The 24,679-nt window shown below is 42.7% G+C and overlaps 1 non-coding gene across 1 annotated transcript; it reads right to left on the bottom strand.

Annotated features, from left to right (window-relative positions):
• Nucleotides 1-19,874: 19,874 nt before the first annotated feature.
• Trnas-cga (transfer RNA serine (anticodon CGA)) lies at nucleotides 19,875-19,949 on the bottom strand. Its single transcript has one exon. It is a non-coding gene; the product is annotated as a tRNA-Ser (tRNA).
• Between the last annotated feature and the right edge of the window lie 4,730 nt (nucleotides 19,950-24,679).

Raw genomic sequence — 24,679 nt, 5'->3', positions numbered from 1 at the left:
GCGTTTTCTTTTAGAAATACCTTGAATGGGCAGCGACCACGGAACAAAGACAACATCTCATCGACTGTGGTGTGTAGACCAGGAATGAAATCCAATGGAAATGAAGAATTCAACTTTTCAAAAATTTCCCTCGTTCGAGCAAACTTGTCAGTCTGGCGACGAATTTCTCTTGTATTCTTATTATCAAACCTTAGTATTTTAGTCAAGTCGAAAAATCGGGCCCAACTCATTGATCTGTAGTACACTTCTCGGCCCTAAAATATGTATTATAAATCTTGGACGGGTATCTTATTGTCATGATTTTATCCCATGATTAGCAAGAGCCCTGAATACCAGAATAACTCATCTTCATCGGTGTGTTGAATACCTAGGCGAGAAGTCTCTTCATTGGATTGTAGTTTTGTTGGATTCATAGTATGAGTCGTAAAGGAGAGCTCTATAGCCTCTTTCGGAAATTCTTTTTTTTTTTTTTTTTTTTTTTTTTGCCCCGTTCTTTCCCGCACTATATTTCGTACAGAACGCCTATTTTCTCGAGATGGCTCCCTAACATATCCGCTACCACTTTTGCGAATGAATTTATCACAGTTGGTATCACTAGCATCTGGTGGGTTGGACTGAACATCATCTTCATTCTCAGACGGTGAATCACTCCCAGTTCCTTCCACATCATCATCCACTTCACTTTCATCTAAATCTGATTCGTTCAAGACTTCTTCAAGCACTCTTTCGATAGAATTGCCATGTAACCATTGTCTGTTCATGTTAATTGATCAACATACGCAGAAACAATGAAAATCAAAACAGTCGACTTCATAAACATATGTTCGAAGACGACAACGCAGAAGTTCGTTTCGTTTTAAATATTTAAAACCAGAGTCTCAACCACATGAAATGTTTCATTCGTGTTACTGACGTAGGAGGGAGGAGGGGGGGGGGCACTAAGGCCAATGGAGAATAAAATCTAACAAATGAGTTTTAATTAACAAATTCTATATTCATTCAATTGTAAATTCAGTAATGAACCATGAGCTTCGATTTTAAGTTCATATATCAAAGGATGTGGATACAATATATAAATATTGAGTCAGTGGGCCTGCAAAGCCTACTAACTGTTCACAACGCTAGGGTTAAAGAATGGGGTGATTCGTTTATAAGTTCAAACCGGTAGAGCTTTACGTAGATGCACGACGTGTAGAATTAGGTAGAAAAATATCTGGAGAGATTCCAATGACCAAAGGGTTAGGAAAAGGATAGGTGACGACATCTACATTATTTTAAATACACCTGAATGCTATCTTAAGGTTATGGGAAGATTCCTGTCTTAATATAGGTTTGCATGTAAGCGATGACAAACTCTTCAATTTGCATTTTTCTTACAACCAAGACATTTTTGCAGAGGATGAAGATGACATGAACTATGTGGTTAGAAAGGTGCACAGAAAATATCATAATGCGGTTTAACCGTTAATCGAGAGGAAGCGTAACGTTTGGTTACCAGATGAGTGAATCAAGGCTGGACGTTAGGTTCTCGGATGGTAAGGTCTGTGGAGACTTATAAACTTGTACTGCTGTGGTGAGTTTTGGCTTGGTGTTTACACTGGCTACGATAATCAGTTCACTATGCTGTTCATAGTAGGTCATCGTCATTCCTATAGCCTTAGTCATTATTAAACCCGCTCCTGCATTACTCCTATCTGATTTTCTGATCATAATCCAGTACTATCTGATCAGAAATCTGTTTCCTCGGGCCACCGAACTTCGCTAATTCCCAGACTATTCATTACAATTTTTAAATTTTCCAATCTATCTACCCCATTAAGGTATCTAACATTTCGCACTACGACCCAAAACGCAAGTTTTGTTTCTCCTGGTTACGACATACTTTTGTGTAGTCCCAGCCCAAAGATTCGACTTGGGGACTGTTTTGCCTCTCCAGTATTTTATCTAAGACGATCATTTAACCATATTCGGGAGGCGAGGCAATGCTGGTTGATGTTACAAGGACGGATCAATCAATCACCCAGACTGTGGCGCCTGCAACTACTGATAAGGGTGCTGCCCCTCTGCAGGGACGCCACATCTGCCTGGCCTCTCAACAAAAAGAAACCCTTCGTTGCGGTGCACCTGCGGTACGGCTGTCTGTATTGTTGAGGCACGCGAGTCATCGCAAGATCCGTGGTTCATTTTGAGAGTTTTAGAAAGAGCATTAGGCAACGGTTGACTACTGTGATAAATGAATGAGCAACACTGAGAGTTGAAATGGTGGAAATAACAGAAGATCAAATAGGCAGAAAGAAAGAGCCTAGTAGAAATCCTTGGGTATCATAGAGGAGATAAGGAATATAACTAACGAAAGGAGAAAGTATAAAATGCAGTAAATGAAGCAAGCGCAAGGGAATACCAACACCTAAAAAACGAGGCTGAGAGAAGCGCAAAATGAGCTAAAGAGGAGTCACAAGTGGGCAAATGTAAGTATATATAAGCATATGTACTAGACGAAAAAAGACAAAAAAATTAAAGAGGCCTGCGGAGAAAATAGAAGCACCTGTATGAATATCAAGAGTTCAGATGGAAAACCAGTATTAAGCAAAGAAAGGAGAGCTAATAGGTGGAATGAGTTTATAGAGGGGCTACAGAAGAGCAATGAAACTGAAGGCAGCATTATAAAATGGGAAGAAGACGTAGATGAAGATGAGACGGAAGCTACGATACTGCAAGAAAAATTTGACAGAACTCTTGAAGACTTAAGTCGAAAATATCCCCGAGAAGTAGACAACAATCAGTTAGAACTAAGGATAGCCTTGGGAGAGCCAGCCATGAGAGACCTCTTCCATTTCGTGTGGAAGATGTATGAGACAGGCGAAATTTTCTCAGCCTTCAAGAAGAATGTAATAATTAAAATTCCAAAGAAAGCAGGTGCTGACAGATACGAATATTACTGAATTATCAGTATAATAAGTCATCGTCCCGAATTCCTTACAGAAGACTACAAAAATTTGTAGAAGTTTACCTCGGGGAAGATCAGTTTAGATTATGGGGAAATTTAGGAACACGCGAGGCAATACCGACCCTACGACTTCTCATAGAAGATAAGTTAACGAAAGGCAAACCTACGTTAATAGCTTTTGTAGACTTAGAAAAAGCTTTTGACCGTATTGACTGTGAAACTCTCTTTGAAATTCTGAAGGTAACAGGGGTGAAGTACAGGGAGCGAAACCTCGTTTACAACTTGTACAGAAAGCAGAAGGTAGTCATAAGAGTCGAGCGGCATGACATGGAAAAAGTGATCTCCGATGTTATTCATTCAGTGCATTGAGCAAGCAATAAGGGAATTCAATGAAAAGAAATGGAAAAAGAATTAATGTTCACAGAGAAGAAATAAAAACTTTAAGGTTTGCTGATGACACTGCAGTTCTGTCAGCTACAGAAAAGGATTGGAAGAACAGCTGAAGGGAATGGACAGTGTCTTGAAAGGAGAACGAGCATCAACAAAACAAAAACTCCGAAAAATATTTGGGAGTCATTACTAAGAAATATGGTTGCATTTCTCTTGATGGGACATCTACAACTGTTATTCATTGCCAGTGATAAAATCCGCTAGGGTTGTAAAAATTATGTATTTCTAGAATGGAGGCACTACACGATTTCAGGACATATGTCCCACATTTAGGTGCATATTAAAATGCTTAATATGCTCCTGAAGACTGGACATATGACCTGAAACCGTGTAGTACTCTCCCTAGTAGAAATAAATAATTTTTACAGCTGTAGCGAATTTTATCACTGACAACGAATGATGGTTCTAGCAAAAGCCAAGGTAGACAAGCAACCAAACAACTGAATGGAATTTTAATGAGCCCACGTATTACATGAGACACGAAAATTACAATATTTACAACTACTGTAGAAAGTGTATCAACATATACAGCAGAAATATGGGAAATGAGTGAAAGAATTAAGAGGAACGTATCGTCAATGGAGATGGGATTCTGGAGATGTTGCTGTAAGGTGACGCTTCGGGATAAAATCAATAATGAAAACTTATATGAGAGGATACACTGGGTACCAGTGTAATGTATACAGTGCAAGCAACACGATGGACATGGTATGAGCTTGTATGCCATTTGAGTAAGCACAGACGGTCTAAGGAAAGGTTGCAACGAATTTAGACTAATAGAAGCAGAAGAGGAGGCCCGAAAACAACACGGAAAGTGTGAGTCATAAGAACTGTATCAGTGCAGAAGATTCTTAAGAAAGGTGACCTTGGAAATTATGATGTGAGAAATAACTGTAATATTGTATTACATCGCAATTTTGAAAACAAGCAATAAAGAAGACTTTCCATCCAGAAAATGTGTGTGTATACTACGATTTTTTTTCGCATTAATGACGCAGCAATTTTTGAAATTATCCTTTCACGGTCCCACCCTCATGGATAGAACAGGATCCTTTACTTCAAGAAGATTTTTTTCCAGAAAATTTTCGACTGCAAAAGCTGCAAGACTACACTGGACTTGCGGTATGTTTTGGAGTCTGATAGGTGACTCTGGATTGCCGATCTGACAGCAGTCACTTTAACTAGTAAGCCTTCCACTTGATTACCTGCCCCATGTGTCCAGTAAACTGATTTTTCCCTTTATCAGCTAAACCAAGATTAGTCCTTTTGTGTCCCAACATATTGTAGAGCGTTTCAGAACTGCCATAATTGTTGCATTCCTTCTGAACTTGTTTTGAAGGCCTGAGGCTTCCCAATAACTCTGCAGGCTGAGGGACAGCACCACTTGACAGCTTCCTCAGTAGCGCCCTGTCCTTGGTAAACATGAAAACGGGCGAATTTTTATAGCTGCCATCCCTGTTCACAAAGAGTTTTTATGATGCTGTCGTAACGTGTTGGATGGGCGACCTCGATTTCAGTTGTATCTCCGGTAGGCAAGAGGTGCCTATCAGGTATGTCCAGACTGGCTGTTGTTCTGCCCAATCGATCAAATGCATTATCTGCATTCTGTGTGAGAAATTCTTGCCCCAGTATTCTGTACTCAGTAAGTGCTTCGAGATGTTCCTTTACCTAAGACCTGCATGTGGCTTTCAAGAACCAGATGTCCACCCCAAGATTTACTGGTGAATGACCGAACAGCTTTCTTGTTCTCTGCTCTAAAAAAACACTATAAAGAGCCCTCATGCATTAACAATGTACACGCTTCCATCATTGTCTACGCATGCTTGTAACTTCCTGTCGTCTCACAAACACGATATTTTGGGTGAAATATCAATATTAAATTGTACCCTTGAATCTGGAGCATAGTAAGAGTGACTCGTCCTCTCTCAGACTCTATCATTTTCCAAGGATTTCAGATTCTCAAAAAAATAAAAAAAATAAAATAATAATAATAATAATAACAATATTTTACAGAAAGAGTCTTAGCTTCCATGAACGTTTGAATTACAATTGAGATTTTTGATTTCAAAAAGACTTTAATAGTGAAGAAGATTTTTACTTTCCTGCATGATTTTATTTCTGTAGAAGTATTTCCATTTTCTAGAAGCCTTTTCCGTATCAAGTGGGAAATGGTCTGTGTTGCACTCTCGTGTGATGGCGCATGGCTAGGAAGTAATTAGTTCGAATACTGGTGTGAAACAACTGTCACTTATATATACACTTTGGTCAGTAGAGACTTCACCAGAGGCACATTGCATATGTTGGGCTTCTGCCAATGCTTCAGCTAGAGCTTCAGGTAGAGTTTCGGAAAAGTGGTTCTAACCTTATTGAGGTGGGCTTGATTGATTGTTCAATATTAAGTCTGAGGTAGTTTCTAAAAAACTAACTACTTGAACTGTATTCACTCCCTGAAGACAATCGGGCAACTTTGTATATCGACCTGCATGGGCTGGCTTATATATCATCTCATTTGATCAAGGCAAAATCGTGGACGACTGCGCAAGAGGCATACCATCTTATGGGCTTTCTACGTGCTGTGTTAAAGCGTGTACCACCAGTACCACGATTCCGAGAACAACGTCAACATCTGAGTCAACTGCCATTGAGAAAAACGCGTTAATCATAGTTGTCGCTGTCGATTGTCGTGGAATGCAGACTTGATAAAGCGGTGGACAACAGCCGCTGAGCACCCATACAATTGGGAAGAACCTTTTCGTCATGGAGTGGTGACGTGGCCTCCCCACGAACATCACAGGATGCAGAGGGCAGATCCACCTTCTTTGTGTGGCATCATAGTTTACATTTATTTTAAATTGCTGTATTTAGCTCCTGCCTTATAACAGTTATACCAAACCTCCCGTCAGATCACTGAAGTTAGATTCTTTCCTCCTAGGCTAGAACTTGGGTGGGTGACCGTCCCAGTGTCCCGAGTGCCTCAGAAGGAAGGGTGCACTCAGCCCTTGTGATGCCAATTGAGGAGCTACCTGACTGAGAAATAGTGGCTTCAGTCTCGAAAACTGACAGTAGCCAGGAGAGCAGTGTGCTGACCATATGTCCTTCCATACCCGCCACCAGTTACACCTACCAGCTGAGGATGAGACTAAGTTGGTCGGTATCATTGGGCCTCTTTAGGCCTTTGTATACGGATTATATTTATTCCCCGAATGAATAAAGTTTACTATAAGCTGTAAAGAAACTGGTTCTATACTTCTGAACACGACAATGGTGTCTGGTTCATGGCTAACTGTCACAATTTCACACAGTTTGTAAAATCGTCACCGCAAACACTCGATATACTTTTCAGGTTTTACTGTTCACTTCATAATGCACGATCTCCTATTAACACAGCGGACGCACTGTAATTAATTGTTCCTCCGTGTATCACCATATTTCACGCCGAACATTGCAACGATTCTCCAGCCGCGAACCGGCCACGATACCACAACAACTCGCACGCTCTCTATCGATAGTCGTTCGCTCTCTCTCTGACACAGTACTTCTCCTAGCCTAACCAAAGACTTACAAAGCATATAAAACCAGAACATTCATATTCGTACAATACAAAATATAAAACAGTAGCAAAATGAATGAAGAAACAATGTGACGTATTAACAAATAAAGAATAGTTGAAATAAATCATACATACGTACTATCACAAGGTAATGCACAAAAGAAAAAAAATATTATCGACTTTCGGGGAAAGCAATGTCTTTACAAAGTCCGTATTTTGCTTATCCTCGATGACATGCAAGGATAACCATATAATACCTCTCTAACAGCAACATAGCTCATAAGTGACACTGTGCACCACAATAAAATGCCTATTATCTCGACCTTTTCCCATGCTGTATCTCGTACCTTCATGGGGTCAGCTCGATAGCCTGGATCTGGCAATGTTAATAGCAGATAGTGACCTCCTCCTCCTCCCTACCCTCCTGGGATATAATTTATGTAGCATACGTGACTGTGTCTAGTCTTATTCTATGTGAAAGTATGAGTGGGTTTTTGAATCGTAAAATTCAAGTGGGACATGGCACCACTTTAGTATTCACCTAGTCGGATGTGAGAAACCAGCTAAAACAGTCATCCAAATTGGCCGGCACACCAGTCCTTGTCGCTAATCAGCCGCGTGGATTCGACTCATGACAGGCACTATTTCCTGAATCCTCCAAGTGGGGGTTAAACGTGTGGTTAGCCGGGATGGGAATAAAATGTTTCTTATAAAACACTTAAACATAAAATTCATTGACGGCAACTGGTTCTATATGGTACATTGTAAATAAATGACACGTTAATTTAGCTTAATTATTAATAATTATTCACCATCATGCAGTGGTTACAAATTTCATGCCCTGGGATTGCCGTGAGCACCACCACAGCTGAGCTGGTGGCAAGTAAGGTGAACTGCAGCAAGTGGTAACAGCAGTACAATATGTGGTCAAAAGTATACGGACACCTGGCTGAAAATTACTTACAAGTTCGTGGCGCCCTCCATCGGATAGCGTTGGAATTCAATATGGTGTTGGCCCACCCTTAGGCTTGATGACAGCTTCCATTGTCGCAGGCATACGTTCACACGTTCAATCAGGTGCTGGAAGATTTCTTGGGGAATGGCATCCCATTCTTCACGGAGTGCTGCACTGAGAAGAGGTATCGATGTCGGTCGATGAGGCCTGGCACGAAGTCGTCGTTCCAAAACATCCAAAAGGTCTTCTACAGGGCTCTGTGCACGTCAGTCCATTACAGGGATGTTATTATCGTGTAACCACTTCGCCACAGGTCGTGCATTATGAACATGTGCTCGATCTTGCTGAAAGGAGCAGTCGCCATCCCCGAATTGCTCTTCAACAGTGGGAAGCAATAAGGTGCTTAAAACATCAATGTAGGCCCGCGCTGTGATAGTGCCACGCAAAACAACAAGGGGTGTAAGCCCCCTCCATGAAAAACACGACCACACCATAACACCACCACCTCCGAATTTTACTGTTGGCACTTCACACGCTAGCAAGTGACGTTCACCGAGCATTCACCATACCCACATCCTGCAATCGGATCGCCACATTGTGTACCGTGATTCGTCAGTCCACATAACGTTTTTCCACTGTTCAATCGTCCAATGTTTACGCTCATAACACCAAGCGAGGCGTCGTTTGGCATTTACCGGCGTGATGTGTAGCTTATGAGCAGCCGCTCGACCATGAAATCAAAGTTTTCTCAGCTCCCGTCTAACTGTCATAGTACATGCAGTGGATCCTGATGCAGTTAGACATTCCTGTGTGACGGTCTGGATAGATGTCTGCCTATCACACATTACGACCCTCTTCAGCTGTTGGCGGTCTCTGTCAATCAACCGACGAGGTCGGCCTGTACGCTTTTGTGCTGCACATGTCCCTTCACGTATTCACTTCACTATCACATCGGATACAATGAACCTAGGGTTGTTTGGGAGTGTGGAAATCACGAGTACAGATATATGACAGAAGGGACACCCAATCACCTGACCACGTTCGAAGTCCGTGAGTTCCGCGAAGCGCCCCATTTTGCTCTCTCACGATGTCTAATGACTACTGAGGTCGCTGATATGGAGTACCTGGCAGTAGGTGGCAGCACAATGCACTTAATATGAAAAACGTGTGTTTTGGTGGTGTTCGGATACTTTTGATCACATAGTGTATCTTGTGGAGGCCTTAGCCGTCACCATAGTTGAAGCTGTCGGCAAGCCAGTGGCGCGTCGCCAGGGGCCAGATGGCGCAGCGCCCGAGGTGTCCGTAACAGCAGGCAGGCTGGGCCTGTAAGTGTTCCAGTCAGTTGCTGCATGGAGACGAACTAGCGAGTTCTTACCAGAGCTGAGAAAGAGGGCCTCGAGAGCCTTGTGTGCTGCGATTCTGTCAGCCGGACGTCACTACTGTCTGCACAGGGAATGGCCGGTGTGTGTACAGAACAGCATAGTAGAGCAGCTAGTGTCTTTTCCAGCTAGATGGACAGTGATTCCAGTCAGGGCGCAGAAAGGTGCTTTTGTATCAAAAAAGTACTGCCTGAATGCTTTTTTATCTGATACTTTCAAGCTGGTGGTTTTATAGTTGAAACAGTGTACTGTGCGGTATAAGAACGGTTGCATTAGATTTCTTAGCTAGCCAGACATTCTGCATAGTTGTCCACTGTTGTGAAGTGACTAGTTGTAACGGCACACGATAGTGCGGGTGTGTGTACAGTGTGTGAGAGCAGTTAAGTTTGTTAACTACAATCTGTGCGAGGCTGTTTAACTGTATTATTCCTAAAGTGTTTGTTTAACCCACACCACGTTCGTGACCCAGTTATAAACACAATTTTGATGAGAATTCATCTTGTTACCTATTCTCTGTCAACTATCAATTTTTGTGTTACTCTATAAGAATTTATCGAGATATGTGTGTGGGTAATCTGGTGGAGAGATGTGTGTAGTTAGATTGTGGTAGCCATCTGGTGACAGTTGCAGTACCATTGCGTCACTTCTTAGTCACGATAACAGTTAAGTCCAAGAGTTGTTTTCCATCTTATGTTTTAATGCTGAAGTTGTCTGAGACGTTATTTCTAGTTATAACCAAGGACAAAGCATTGTAAATTCTTAATGTTGTGCTGAGATATGAGTTTTAGGGCTAAGGTTACATTTTAATTCTTTTATTCAATGGAAAACACTTTGATGTATAGATTGTACAGTGCCCTCCTTAAGGGTCTTCATGGGCTGAAAAAAAAAAAAGTTCAAATAGCTCTGAGCACTATGGGACTTAACTTCTGAGGTCATCAGTTCCCTAGAACTTGGAACTACTTAAACCTAACTAACCTAAGGATATCACACACATCCATGCCCGAGGCAGAATTCGAACCTGCGACCGTTGTGGTCGCGCGGTTCCAGACTGTATCGCCTCGAACCGCTCGGCCACTCCGGCCGGCCTTCATGGGCTACAGATATATTTTGTTTTATTGAATATGTACTTCTGTTCTGTGATCAGACGTATTCTGATGAGCCTCACGTTGGCACAACCCTCACCCCAAACCTTACTCCTCCTGAAATCCAAGGTACAAATTTTGCAGCGAAACGATTTCAGTGATAAGATTCGCTGAAGACATTGCTGCTCTCAGTCAAAGTGAAGACGAATTACACGACATGTTGCATGGAATGAGACTAAATCAAAGGAAGATAGAAGTAAAGGTGATGTGGCGTACGCTCCAGGTTAGTGGGTTGAGCCCTGGCAGGTGTCTATACAAACATGCTGGTGGTCAGGGTTGAAAATACAGACGAATCATGGGAGGCATCGATAAACATATGGAAATGTACGTTCTAAAATTGAGAATAGTGGAACGTATGACTATTAAATGAAACAAGGTTTACAACGACTTTAATTTCCTACAATAAAAATGATTATTGAACAAGTGTCAATATTAATATGACTTCTAACCAAGCTGCGGGCCTATGGGGTATCGTCTCAGTTGTGCGACTGGATTCGTGATTTCCTGTCAGGAAGGTCGCAGTCCGTAGTAATAGACGGCAAATCATCGAGTAAAATTGAAGTGATATCAGGTGTTCCCCAGGGAAGCGCCCTGGGACCTCTGCTGTTCCTGATCTATATAAATGACCTGGGTGACAATCTGAGCAGTTAGGTTGTTCGCAGATGACGCCGTAATTTACCGTCTAGTAAGGTCAGCCGAAGAACAGTATCAGTTGCAAAGCGATTTAGAAAAGATTGCTGTATGATGTGGCAGGTGACAGTTGACGCCGAATAACGAAAAGTGTGAGGTGATCCACATGAGTTCCAAAAGAAATCCGTTGCAATTCGATTACTCGGTAAATAGTACAATCCTCAAGGCTGTCAATTCAACTAAGTACCTGGGTGTTAAAATTACGAACAACTTCAGTTGAAAAGACCACATAGATAATGTTGTGGGGAAGGCGAGCCAAAGGTTGCGTTTCATTGGCAGGACACTTAGAAGATGCAACAAATCCACTAAAGAGACAGCTTACACTACACTCGTTCGTCCTCTGTTAGAATATTGCTGCGCGGTGTGGGATCCTTACCAGGTTGGATTGACGGAGGACATCGAAAGGGTGCAAAAAAGATCAGCTCGTTTTGTACTATCACGTAATAGGGGAGAGAGTGTGGGAGATATGATACGCGAGTTGGGATGGAAGTCATTAAAGTAAACACGTTTTTCGTCGCTGCGAGATCTATTTACGAAATTTCAGTCACGAACTTTCTCTTCCGAATGCGAAAATATTTTTTTGAGCCCAACCTACATAGGTAGGAATGATCATCAAAATAAAATAAGAGAAATCAGAGCTCGAACAGAAAGGTTTAGGTGTTCGTTTTTCCCGCGCGCTGTTCGGGAGTGGAATGGCAGAGAGATAGTATGACTGTGGCTCGATGAACCCTCTGCCAAGCACTTAAATGTGAATTGCAGAGTAATCATGTAGATGTAGATGTAGATGTAGATACGATCACACATAAATAAATGGCAACCTATGGCAACTTTAAATCCTTAGCATATCTGACGTATGTGGTCGGAGGGAATGCTCCTAACAACTGCACAAAAAATTATTCATAATCACAGAATACCTAGTGATTGTAATGTTGATGGAAATATATGCTACACCTTTGGTCAAAGTTGAAAGAAAACTAGAATTACTAAAGACTGTGTGTCTTCAGAATGAAGCTTGAAATAATCAGATTACTGGAAAGGACTGTAGTTTTCCTATACTTCGTCTCGCACTTGCAGCACAATCTCACCATAATATCTCAGGTGGTAGCTGAAGTGGCTGCAGTAACGATAATAGGAATCAATGACTCTCGCCAGCGACTGCGGCAGCCCTCTTGTCGAGGTCTGGCGGCAGAGGTTCCGAATATTGGTCTTGATCTGACTTCTAATCAAATGCCAAATTAAAAGGTAACATCGCATTGCCACGTTTTCCGTCCCTCACTAACTCTATATTGACTTGGCTCCAGATCTTCCCAGCACTGACGATTAGAAGACTTCTTACAAAACAGATGTCTCCTCTCTCTGACTTGTGTCATACCATCCTCTACCAATAAAACTCGCACCACTCTCTCTCTCTATGAAGGTGGTATCTGCTCTTTCGGACATGTCCGAAAGAACAGATACCATCTTCTCATAGGTAAGGCTTAGCGGACAATGATCATCTTCAGTGCGGATGCATTCACATTGCTCAAACTCTTACGGGAATCGGTAGATTTTTGCTGCGAGTAAAGCGTATAGTGGCAGGCAGGGGCACTACAAATGTAGTGTGTGGACTGTACGTCGGAAATGTGGGTCTCACGGGAAGTGTGTCAAAGATAAGCCATTGCAGTCGCATTATCTTCTGTGTCCTAGGTGGCTCAGTCGGGTAGAGCCTCTGCCATGTAAGCAGGAGATCTCGAGTTCGAGTCCCGGTCGGGACACACATTTTCAACCGTCCCCGTAAATATTTATGAACGCCTGTGGGCTTTAATGATCTGGATTTCATTGTAATTTCATTCTCTCTCCCTGTCTCTTTCTCCAGCCAATAAGGTGGTCTGCCTTTTCACAGTGCGGTGTCTCTTTCTAAGTTAGTATTTATTTACGTGGGCCAATACCGGCAGGTTTCACATCAAATAAACAATATTTTTTTACAAAGCCAAGACTTTGGAATGTCCCTCATGTTTTCAAAGGCCCAGGACTGAGCGTCCCCTATCCATCCTTTACATGTTTATCTTTAGTTTCCTGTGCTTTCCTCGGAAAGGTCCATCAATCTGTATCTCGAATACAGAGGTGCGTGCGCGCTAAAAAGATAACTCTCCCCACTCCATTTTCTGGTTATGGAATGCTTTCTCCAGGCATTTTGTCTAGGGGAGATGCTATCTGTGTCTCTGTGCAATGGCCTGATGTCTTGCTGTGATTCCGCTGGTTCGTGTCAGTGACCCTAAGCCCTCCCCCAGCAACCTTTCCAAAATCTGGCGCTGAGGGTGGCTTTTAGCAGGTCTGCGTCTCTTCTGAGAACCCGGGCGCTCCCAAGATTATTACACAGCTGCAGTGCTTACAAATATGAACTGGGAGTGAAAAAATAGAAAGATTTAATTACTTAGTAACTGACAATGACTAGTACTGCCGTATGTCATTTTTGTTGATGTAAATTAAGTTTTCTGAGCAAATGGAAGTTTTATCCCTATTTGCATATTTTGTGGGATAGTTTCTGGAACAACTGACCCGTAGCAACAAGCAGCTGAAATGAGACTAGCGACAATATTGTGGATGAAGTAAAGGAGTTCTGCTACCACGGAAACGAAATAACACATGATGGATGAAGCAAGTAGGACAGAAAAAGCAGATTTGGGCAAGCAAAGAGGGCATTCTGGTCCAAGGAAATTCTGATAGTATCAAATATCGGCCTTAACACAAGTAATAAATTTCTGAGAAAGTACATTTGGAGCATAGTGTTTTATGGTAATTGAGCCGTGTCGACTCGTGTCGATTTCCCTTCCGGGCGGCTTCTTCTGCTTGGTTTTCCTTCTTTGGACGTCCGTTGGCGCTGCCGCCGCACCGCAGCAATTGGGCCGAATTCTCGTGGCGTGTGAGTCTCATTTGGACAGGGGTCGGAGGAAGTTGAGATTATTGATTTTGATATTATTGTATTTTTTCCGAGAGAATCTGAAAGTAAATTCTAAGCCTTTTCGCGCTCAGTAATCATTGATGTTGCTCTTTTTGTTAATTTAAAAAATTTCAGAGCAAAATTTTATGCTCCTCCGAAGCTCTTTGATTATTGGTTGTTATTAACAGACTTTTCGCTTCATTCCATTGTAAAGGAAAATTTTAAATGTTTTCATGAAATAAATCTGAGGCTGGGCCCTTCCATGACTTTCTGCCGCCGCCAATGAAAGATTATTTCAGTAATGAATCATGAAATGTGGAAAATTTGGAAAAGAAAAGAACCGAAGCATTTCAGATGTGGTGTTACAGCAGAATCAGTGAAGAAAGGAACGTATGAAAAACACTGACAAGAAGAAGGGACAGGGTGATAGAATGTATGTTAAGATGTCGGGCAATAAATTCCATGGTACTAGGAGCTGTAGACGGTAAAAACTGTAAGGAAAGACAGTGTTCGGAATGTATTTTACAACTAATTGAGGATACAGTGTGCAGATGTAACTCTGAACTGAAGAGGTTGGAACAAGAGAACGAATCGTGGTGAGCTGCTTCAAACCAGCCAGAGAAGACTGATGGAAAAAAAAGAAAGAGAATAGTGAGATCATGTCAAGAATGTTATGAGACGACATACTTTCGTACCAAACTCTGATAAGTGCTTTATATGGCCTGAAAGACCAGGCAGAGTATGATATTCCTCTAATATTTGAAAGCTTTACTCCGATACTACAACAAGACCAAGAGTTAATTCGTGCTCATGGTGGAATACTAATGTTGATACCACACTGAGGTGACAAAAGTCAAGGGATACCTCCTAATATCATGTCGAACCTCCTTCCACCCGCCGTTGTGCAGCAACACGATGTGGCATGGATTAAACAAGTCGTTGAAAGTCCTCTGCAGAAATACTGACCATGATGCCTCTATAGCCGTCCATGACTGCGAAAGTGTTTCCGGAGCAGAGTTTTCCATCGGGTTCATTCCTTTGACTTATCCATGACTTCCTTCAAACCAATCGCGAACAATTGTGACCTCGCGACGTGACACACTGTCATCCATAAAAATTCGACATTTTTTTTTTGAGAATATTAAGCACATAAATGGTCCTCAAGTAGTGGAACATAACCATTGCCAACCAGTAATAGTTTCAGTTGGCCCAGAGAACCCTATCCATTCCTTGCAAACTATTATGGAGCACCGGCCGGAGTGGCCGAGCGGTTCTAGGTGCTACAGTCTGGAACCGAGCGACCGTTACGGTCGCAGGTTCGAATCCTGCCTCGGGCATGGATGTGTGTGATGTCCTTAGGTTAGTTAGGTTTAAGTAGTTCTAAGTTCTAGGGGACTGATGGCCTCAGCAGTTAAGTCCCATAGTGCTCACAGCCATTTGAACCATTTTTTATTATGGAGCCACGATCAGTTGTCACAGTTCCTTGTCGACAACTTCTGTCCATGGCTTTGTGGGGTCTGTGCCGCACTCGAGCTCTACCATCGGTTCTTACCAACTAAAATCGGGGGGCTTCTGACCAGGCCACGGTTTTCCAGTAGTTGAGGGTCCAACCGGTATGGTAATGAGCCCTGGGGAGGTTGTAATACTGGATACCATGTACTGATATATATATGATGACTTTTGAACATTATTAAGGTAAATACATTGTTCTCTATCAAAATCTTTCATTTGCTATCTATGCCTATCAGTAGTTAGTGCCTTCCGTAGGTAGAATCTTTTATTTAGCTAGCAGTATTGCCACTCGCTGTATTGCAGCAGTTCGAGTAACGACGATTTTTGTAAGGTAAGTGATTCATGAAAGATATAGGTAACTGTTAGTCAGGGCCATTCTTTTGTAGGGATTTTTGAAAGTCAGATGGCGTTGCGCTAAAAATATTGTGTGTCAGTTTACTGATATTCAGAATAAGTAAAGAGAGAAATGTGTGAGTACGTTCAGTTTTACTCAGCTGTCTCTGTATCAAATAACGTAGAAGTATACCAGCACAGTAATTCATAATTTTTCCAAGGGTACGTTTCAATGTGTATCTGAGTCTACCGCCACTGTTTGTTTTCATATTGCTATCCCATGACTGAGTCACCTCACGATGGTTTGATACTAACGTTAGTGTTGATAATGGACATCAGCTGCAAACGGACTCAAAGTTTAATCATTTAATACCAGTTTTGATGAAGAGTTCCATGAAATTTGTAAATATCTGAATGGTGCTTCATAATGTAGCAGTTTTGACTTTGTAATGGTACTTGAGTTACGTAACCATCACGGCACCTCATCTCAACCTCTCGTTACCAGCAATATTCTACTGTGTTTCTGTAAAATAATTAACATATTTCTGTGACAACATTCAGATTTGATTTCATTAATATAGAGGTACTTCGATACATCGATACGTATATATTGCAATGATATTGTTCTTATGTGCAAGGGTTTTTTTTTTGTCACTATGATTTTTGACGTAACTCTGATTTTTGGGTGCGTAAGCGGTTATTGGAGAGTCAAGCTTTGGTCGTCACGTTAAAAAGACGCAAATTGTAGTCAGTTTATGAAATGTGAACTTTAACAGTGAGGAAGATATTTTGAAGTACGTTTTATATTGTGAGGTGATGTTTTGGAACGAGTTACGTGATATTGCAAAAAAAGTAAATAAAAAGGAAGTGCAACTTAAATTCAGAGTGCTGATTACTTTTTTACATCACCATTGTCCTAACTTGCAAAAGTTTAATCTTCAAGAATGGTTTAGGAAACACATGTATAAAACTTTTGAATATCGCAGAATAACACCTAGGCCTCTTTGCTTGGAATCATCACTACCTAGATTTTTGACGATTGAGCCATGAGTTCACAACGAGCCCAGCGTGGGAAACACGAAAAGATGAGTGCCTAGTTTAGCCATTATTTCAACAAATGACTTTATTAACTGTGCTCTAATGACACCTGGCACATGATATAACTTTGTTGTTGCCAGAAAATGCAATATTTAGCAGCGTGAGCAACACTACAATCATAATTAATTTTTGACCTTTGTTGTTGTAGGGTTGTTAGAACTTCCGTCTTTGTAGTTCTTCCTATACATCTCTAGGGTGACAGAAATCTTTGGTGAGGTTGCCGGTAATTTTGTGCAGAAGATACTGGCGGAGCCTCAGCGGCCACCAAGCGGTAGCTGATACCAGATGCGGCGGAGGCCAGCGGAAGCCGCGTTGGCAGAGTACGCAGTCTTTGCGCGCGGGACGGGTGATTCACGCCGGGCGAATGCGAGGCGTGCTGTGCCACGCCGGCGGCGCGGGGAGGCGGAGAGCGAGGAATGCTGGTCGCCGCCTAATGAAGCGGCTTAATGAGGGGACGGCCTGCGATATTGGGCGTGCGTCTTCATTAAGGCAGTGCCGGGACGCGCCGGCCGCGCTGCGACACGCGGCAGACACGGGGGCGCCGCAGTAGCTCCGCCACCTCGGCAGCTCGCAAGCGGAGCGCAGCTGCCGCGGGGCACACCTAACTACCTATATCTCAGTATGACAAGAAGCGTAGCCTCTAATTCCCTGTCAGTGGCGAACTGTACCTCACCAAGAATTCTGTATCCGCTAGTCACCCGGATGAAGCGTAAAAGATGGAGGAATCGCTTGGTGTCCCTCACGGATCTGGTTTTGGACCACTACTTTTATTGCTCTACGGGGTGTGCCACGTAAAGAGCACAGCAAAAATATTTCATGAACTGCTAAACATGTCGAAACTTGGCATTACATGCACGTGAATTAAAATTGACCCCAGCTGAAGACTGTGTTGTACACTATAGTTCTTTACTAGGCCTGATTTTACAGCAGTGGAAATCAGTATAGACAGGGTTTCTATGAAAGTGATAGTACAATGTATGAAGCATATACAACGGTCACTCCAAAAGAAATGCACACCATTTTTGTGAAAATACAGTTTTCATTCTGCATGTGTGGAAGATTTACAGTGTGTAGATACATCCTTCCCGCTTGTTTTCAAACTTAGTTCAACCTGTTCCCGTGAGTGGCGCCGTCACAGCATGGATATTCACTAAAAGTTCACTCGTAGTCCAAAAGTACAACAGTTTGTCATTAGATTGGAAAAAGTATATCGTTGTTATATTCTTGTAACAGATTTGCTGTCTATCATGTAGTGCAACAATATAATTTAGCATTCTGGTGAGTGCATCATCTATGAATAAATAGACACACACAGGTCATCCCCGTTTTCAAGAAGGGACGTCGAACAGATGTGCAGAACTATAGACCTATATCTCTAACATCGATCAGTTGTAGAATTTTGGAACACGTATTATGTTTGAATATAATGACTTTTCTGGAGACTAGAAATCTACTCTGTAGGAATCAGCATGGGTGCCGAAAAAGAAGGTCGTGTGAAACCCAGCTCGCACTATTCGTCCACGAGACTCAGAGGGCCATAGACACGGGTTCACAGGTAGATGCCGTGTTTCTTGACTTCCGCAAGGCGTTCGATACAGTTCCCCACAGTCGTTTAATGAACAAAGTAAGAGCATATGGACTATCAGACCAATTGGGTGATTGGATTGAGGAGTTCCTAGATAACAGGACGCAGCATGTCATTCTCAATGGAGAGAAGTCTTCCGAAGTAAGAGTAATTTCAGGTGTGCCGCAGGGGAGTGTCGTAGGACCGTTGCTATTCACAATATACATAATGACCTAGTGGATAACATCGGAAGTTCACTGAGGCTTTTTGCGGATGATGCTGTGGTGTATCGAGAGGTTGTAATAATGTAAAACTGTACTGAAATGCAGGAGGATCTGCAACGAATTGACGCATGGTGCAGGGAATGGCAATTGAATCTCAATGTAGACATGTGTAATGTGCTGCGAATACATAGAAAGAAAGATCCTTTATCATTTAGCTAAAATATAGCAGGTCAGCAACTGGAAGCAGTTAATTCCATAAAATATCTGGGAGTAGGCATTAGGAGTGATTTAAAATGGAATGATCATATAAAATTGATCATTGGTAAAGCAGACGCCAGACTGAGATTCATTGGAAGAATCCTAGGGAAATGTAATCCGAAATCAAAGGAAGTAGGTTACAGTGCACTTGTTCGCCCACTGCTTGAATGATGCTCACCAGTGTGGGATCCGTACCAGATAGGGTTTGATAGAAGAGATAGAGAAGATCCAGCGGATAGCAGTACGGTTCGTTACAGTATCATTTAGTAATCGCAAAAGCGTTACTCCAGTGGAAGACTCTGCAGGAGAGACGCTCAGTAGCTCGGTACGGGCTTTTGTTGAAGTTTCGAGAACATCCCTTTAGGAGTCAAGCAGTGTATTGCTCCCTCCTACGTATGTCTCACAAAGAGGCCGTGAGGATAAAATTAGAGAGATTGGAGCCCACACAGAGGCATACCGACGATCTCTCTCCACAAACAATACGAGACTGGAATAGAAGAGAGAACCGATAGAGGTACTCAAAGTACCCTCCGCCACACACCGTCATGTGGTTTGCGGAGTATGGATGTAGATGTCATCAAGGTGGCTGCTACACTTGACGTTCGTCAGAAGCATCGTGCGGTCATAGAATTCCCGTGCTGTGAAAACGAGACAGTGGGAAACATCCACAAGAGGTTAAAAAAGGTGTATGGATATGCTGCTGTCGACCGCAGTACAGTTAGTCGGTGGGCAAGCAGGTTACGCGATGAAAGCGGGCACGGCAATATTGAGGACTGTCCTCGCAGCGGCAGGCGTCGTACTGCACACTCTCCAGACAATGTCGAGAGAAACTTCCTGGCAGATTAAAACTGTGTGCCCGACCGAGACTCGAACTCGGGACCTTTGCCTTTCGAGGGCAAGTGCTCTACCATCTGAGCTACCGAAGCACGACTCACGCCCGGTCCTCACAGCTTTACTTCTGCCAGTATCTCGTCTGCGCACACTCCGCTGCAGAGTGATAATCTCATTCTGGAAATGTCGAGACAGTTAACGAATTGGTGACTGCTGACAGCCGCATCACAGTGAACGAATTGTCACGCTACGTTGGAAGACTCTCTTCGTGGAACAAGGTTTGAAGGTGATGACTCCCTTGTGCACGCTGCCAAACAGTGGCTCCAACAGGCTGGTCCAGAATTTTACCGTGCGGGTATACAGGCGCTGGTTCCAATACGGCGCAAAGGCAGTAGAGAGGGATGGAAATTATGTGGAGAAATGAAAATTTTGTTCCTAAAGGATGTATCTACACACTGTAAAACTTTCAAACATGTAGAATAAAAGATTGATCTTAAAAAAATTGTGTGCATTTCTTTTGGAATGACCCTCGTATATATAGAATGTATTGCGAGAGTAGTAGCTATATATAAGACATAAACAATAATCAAAACACAAAGGAATTCAAGACGTTTGCTGCCATATATCGACGAGGCAGACTGAAAATTTGTACCGTACCGAAATTCGAACCCAGGTCTCCTGCTTATTCGCCATCCAGACATAGCGGTCACCAGAGATGCCCGGACTACCCAAGTACATCTCCCGGCAGACGCTAATTATCAACTACTGATCTAGGACAACGTTCTACGAGTCGGGGCGTGGAATGTCAGAAGCTTGAACGTGGTAGGGAAACTAGAGAATCTGAAAAGGGAAATTCAAAGGCTCAATCTAGATATAGTAGGGGTCAGTGAAGTGAAGTGGAAGGAAGACAAGGATTTCTGGTCAGATGAGTATCGGGTACTATCAACAGCAGCAGAAAATGGTATAACGGGTGTAGGATTCGTTATGAATAGGAAGGTAGGGCAGAGGGTGTGTTACTGTGAACAGTCCAGTGACCGGGTTGTTCTAATCAGAATCGACAGCAGACCAACACCGACAACGATAGTTCAGGTATACATGCCGACGTCGCCAGCTGAAGATGAACAGATAGAGAAAGTGTATGAGGATATTGAGGGGGTAATGCAGTATGTAAAGGGGGACGAAAATCTAATAGTCATGGGCGACTGGAATGCAGTTGTAGGGGAAGGAATAGAAGAACAGGTTACAGAAGAATATGGACTTGGGACAAGCAATGAAAGAGGAGAAAGACTAATTGAGTTCTGTAACAAGTTTCAGCTAGTAATAGCGAATACCCTGTTCAAGAATCACAAGAGGAGGAGGTATACTTGGAAATGGCCGGGAGATACGGTAAGATTTCAATTAGATTACATCATGGTCAGACAGAGATTCCGAAATCAGATACTGGATTGTAAGGCGTACCCAGGAGCAGATATAGACTCAGATCACAATACAGTAGTGATGAAGAGTAGGCTGAAGTTCAAGACATTAGTCAGGAAGAATCAATACGCAAAGAAGTGGGATACGGAAGTACTAAGGAATGACGAGACACGTTTGAAGTTCTCTAACGCTATAGATACAGCAATAAGGAATAGCGCAGTAGGCAGTACAGTTGAAGAGGAATGAACATCTCTAAAAAGGGCCATCACAGAAGTTGGGAAGGAAAATACAGGTACAAAGAAGGTAGCTGCGAAGAAACATTGGGTAACAGAAGAAATACTTCAGTTGATTGATGAAATGAGGAAGTACAAACATGTTCCGGGAGAATCAGGAATACAGAAACACAAGTCGCTGAGGAATGAAATAAATAGCTAAGGGAAGCTAAGACGAAATGGCTGCAGGAAAAATGTGAAGACATCGAAAAAGCTATGATTGTCGGAAGGACAGACTCAGCATACAGGAAAGTCAAAACAACCTTTGGTGACATTAAAAGCAACGGTGGTAACATTAAGAGTGCAACGGGTATTCCACTGTTAAATGCAGAGGAGAGAGCAGATAGGTGGAAAGAATATATTGAAAGCCTCTATGAGGGGGTGAAGATTTGTCTGATGTGATAGAAGAAGAAACAGGAGTCGATTTAGAAGAGATAGGGGATCCAGTATTAGAATCGGAATTTAAAAGAGCTTTGGAGAACTTACGGTCAAATAAGGCAGAAGGGATAGATAACATTCCATCAGAATTTCTAAAATCATTGGGGGAAGTGGCAACAAAACGACTATTCACGTTGGTGTGTAGAATATATGAGCCTGGCGATATACCATCTGACTTTCGGAAAAGCATCATCCACACAATTCCGAAGACGGCAAGAGCTGACAAGTGCGAGAATTATCACACAATCAGCTTAACAGCTCATGAATCGAAGCTGCTTACAAGAATAATATACAGAAGAATGGAAAAGAAAATTGAGAATGCGCTAGGTGACGATCAGTTTGGCTTTAAGAAAAGTAAAGGGACGAGAGAGGCAATTCTGACGTTACGGCTAATAATAGAAGACACTTTCATAGGATTTGTCGACCTGGAAAAAGCCTTCGACAATATAAAATGGTGCAAGCTGTTCGAGATTCTGAAAAAAGTAGGGGTAAGGTATAGGGAGAGACGGGTCATATACAATATGTACAACAACCAAGAGGGAATAATAAGAGTGGACGATCAAGAACGAAGTGCTCGTATTAAGAAGGGTGTAAGACAAGGCTGTAGCCTTTCGCCCCTACTCTTCAATCTGTACATCGAGGAAGCAATCATGGAAATAAAAGAAAGGTTCAGGAGCGGAATTAAAATACAAGGTGAAAGGTTATCAATGATACGATTCGCTGATGACATTGCTATCCTGAGTGAAAGTGAAGAAGAATTAAATGATCTGCTGAATGGAATGAACAGTCTAATGAGTACACAGTATGGTTTGAGAGTAAATCGGAGAAAGACAAAGGTAGTGAGAAGTAGTAGATGAGAACAGCGAGAAACTAAACATCAGGATTGATGGTCACAAAGTCAATGAAGTTAAGGAATTCTGCTACCGAGGCAGTAAAATAACCAATGACGGACGGAGCAAGGAGGACATCAAAAGCAGACTCGCTATGGCAAAAAAGGCATTTCTGGCCAAGAGAAGTCTACTAATATCAAATACCGGCCTTAATTTGAGGAAGAAATTTCTGAGGATGTACGTCTGGAGTACAGCATTGTATGGTAGTGAAACATGGACTGTGGGAAAACCGGAACAGAAGAGAATCGAAACATTTGAGATGTGGTGCTATAGACGAATATTGAAAATTAGGTGGACTGATAAGGTAAGGAATTAGGAGGTTCCACGCAGAATCGGAAAGGAAAGGAATATGTGGAAAACACTGGTAAGGAGAAGGGACAGGATGATAGGACCTCTGCTAAGACATGAGGGAATGACTTCCATGGTACTAGAGGGAGCAGTAGAGGGCAAAAAATGTAGAGGAAGACAGAGATTGGAATACGTCAAGCAAATAATTGAGGACGCAGGTTGTAAGTGCTAATCTGAGATGAAGAGGTTAGCACAGGAAAGCAATTCGTGGCGGGCCGCATCAAACCAGTCAGCAGACTGATGACAAAAAAAAAAAATCTAGTGCCCCTACCCCTTAGACTCATTCATCGCCGCTTGCTGTGCATCTGCAGTGAAGGAATAATTGGCCGTCATCGCCTCAATTACATATATGCGGTGTATTTTCTTTCGGACATGTTCGAAAGAACAACACCTCATGTGGCCTGTCACAAAGAATCGTAACATAAAGAAGGAGATGTGCAACGTAACCAAAAGATAGCAGTCGCTCTTCTACCTCTGAAAGACGGTATCTGTTCAAATTTCGCGTCAGTTGCATGAGAGTGGCGCAAGTATCTTTACTATGAGGACGCAAATCACGTTAGCATTAAATACACGCTTTTACGGTCGTTAGTGTTAGTTACCTTTGAGATTGGACGTGGTGAGCCGATGTTAGTTAAGAAAGCCTTTAATGTGACAAAGACGCCATTTATCAACACCTCACTCAGCTTGAACGATGTCTTGCAATATGGCTACGAGAAGCTGGATGTTAATTCCGCAATATGGTAGAAAGACTTAGTAGTAATGTAGCCAGTGTACACGGTTCCTGGTAGCGGTGATCACGAGAATGAACGGTCGCCAGAAGACCGGGCTTCGAAAGGCCACTTGGCACTACAAAGAGGGAAAACCATCGATTTGGGCGTAAGGCTCTGGTGCGTCGTACTGTACCTGCAGCAGCAATCCTAGCAGCAGTTGGCACCACAGCTCCGAGCCAAGAGCCCTATAGCGCGGTTTCCGCTGGCCCAAACCACCGCCATCTGCGACATCATTGGTGTCAAACGAAAGGTTTTGGAGGCGGAGTGGAGATCTATTATGTCCTCTGGTGAAATCTGGATCTGCCTCTGTGCCTGTAATGGACATTTATTGATTATAAGCAGACCAGTTGAGGGTCTGCAACCAACTTGTCAGCGCGCTAGGCACACTGGACCTACACCTGGAGCTGTGGTCCGGGACGCGATTTCGTATGACAGCAGAAGCACACTCGTGGTTATCCCACGCGTCCAGATAGCAAATCTGTACGTCAATCTGATGATTTGACGTGTTGTGCTGGCACTCATGAACTACATACTTGTGGGCATTTTCCAACAGGATAACGCTCGTCAACATATCGCTGTTGTAACCCAGCACGCTCTACAGAGTGTCGATGTGTTGCCTTGTCCTGCTCGATCACCAGATTTGTGTGCAATCGAGGGCATATGGGTCATCATTGCACGTCAACTCCAGCGTC

The sequence above is a fragment of the Schistocerca serialis genome, chromosome 9, assembly GCF_023864345.2.
Source record: "Schistocerca serialis cubense isolate TAMUIC-IGC-003099 chromosome 9, iqSchSeri2.2, whole genome shotgun sequence".
In the NCBI taxonomy this organism is placed as follows: domain Eukaryota; kingdom Metazoa; phylum Arthropoda; class Insecta; order Orthoptera; family Acrididae; genus Schistocerca; species Schistocerca serialis.
The sequence above is the reverse complement of the archived record's forward strand: the minus strand, read 5'-3'. Positions and strand labels throughout refer to the sequence as shown.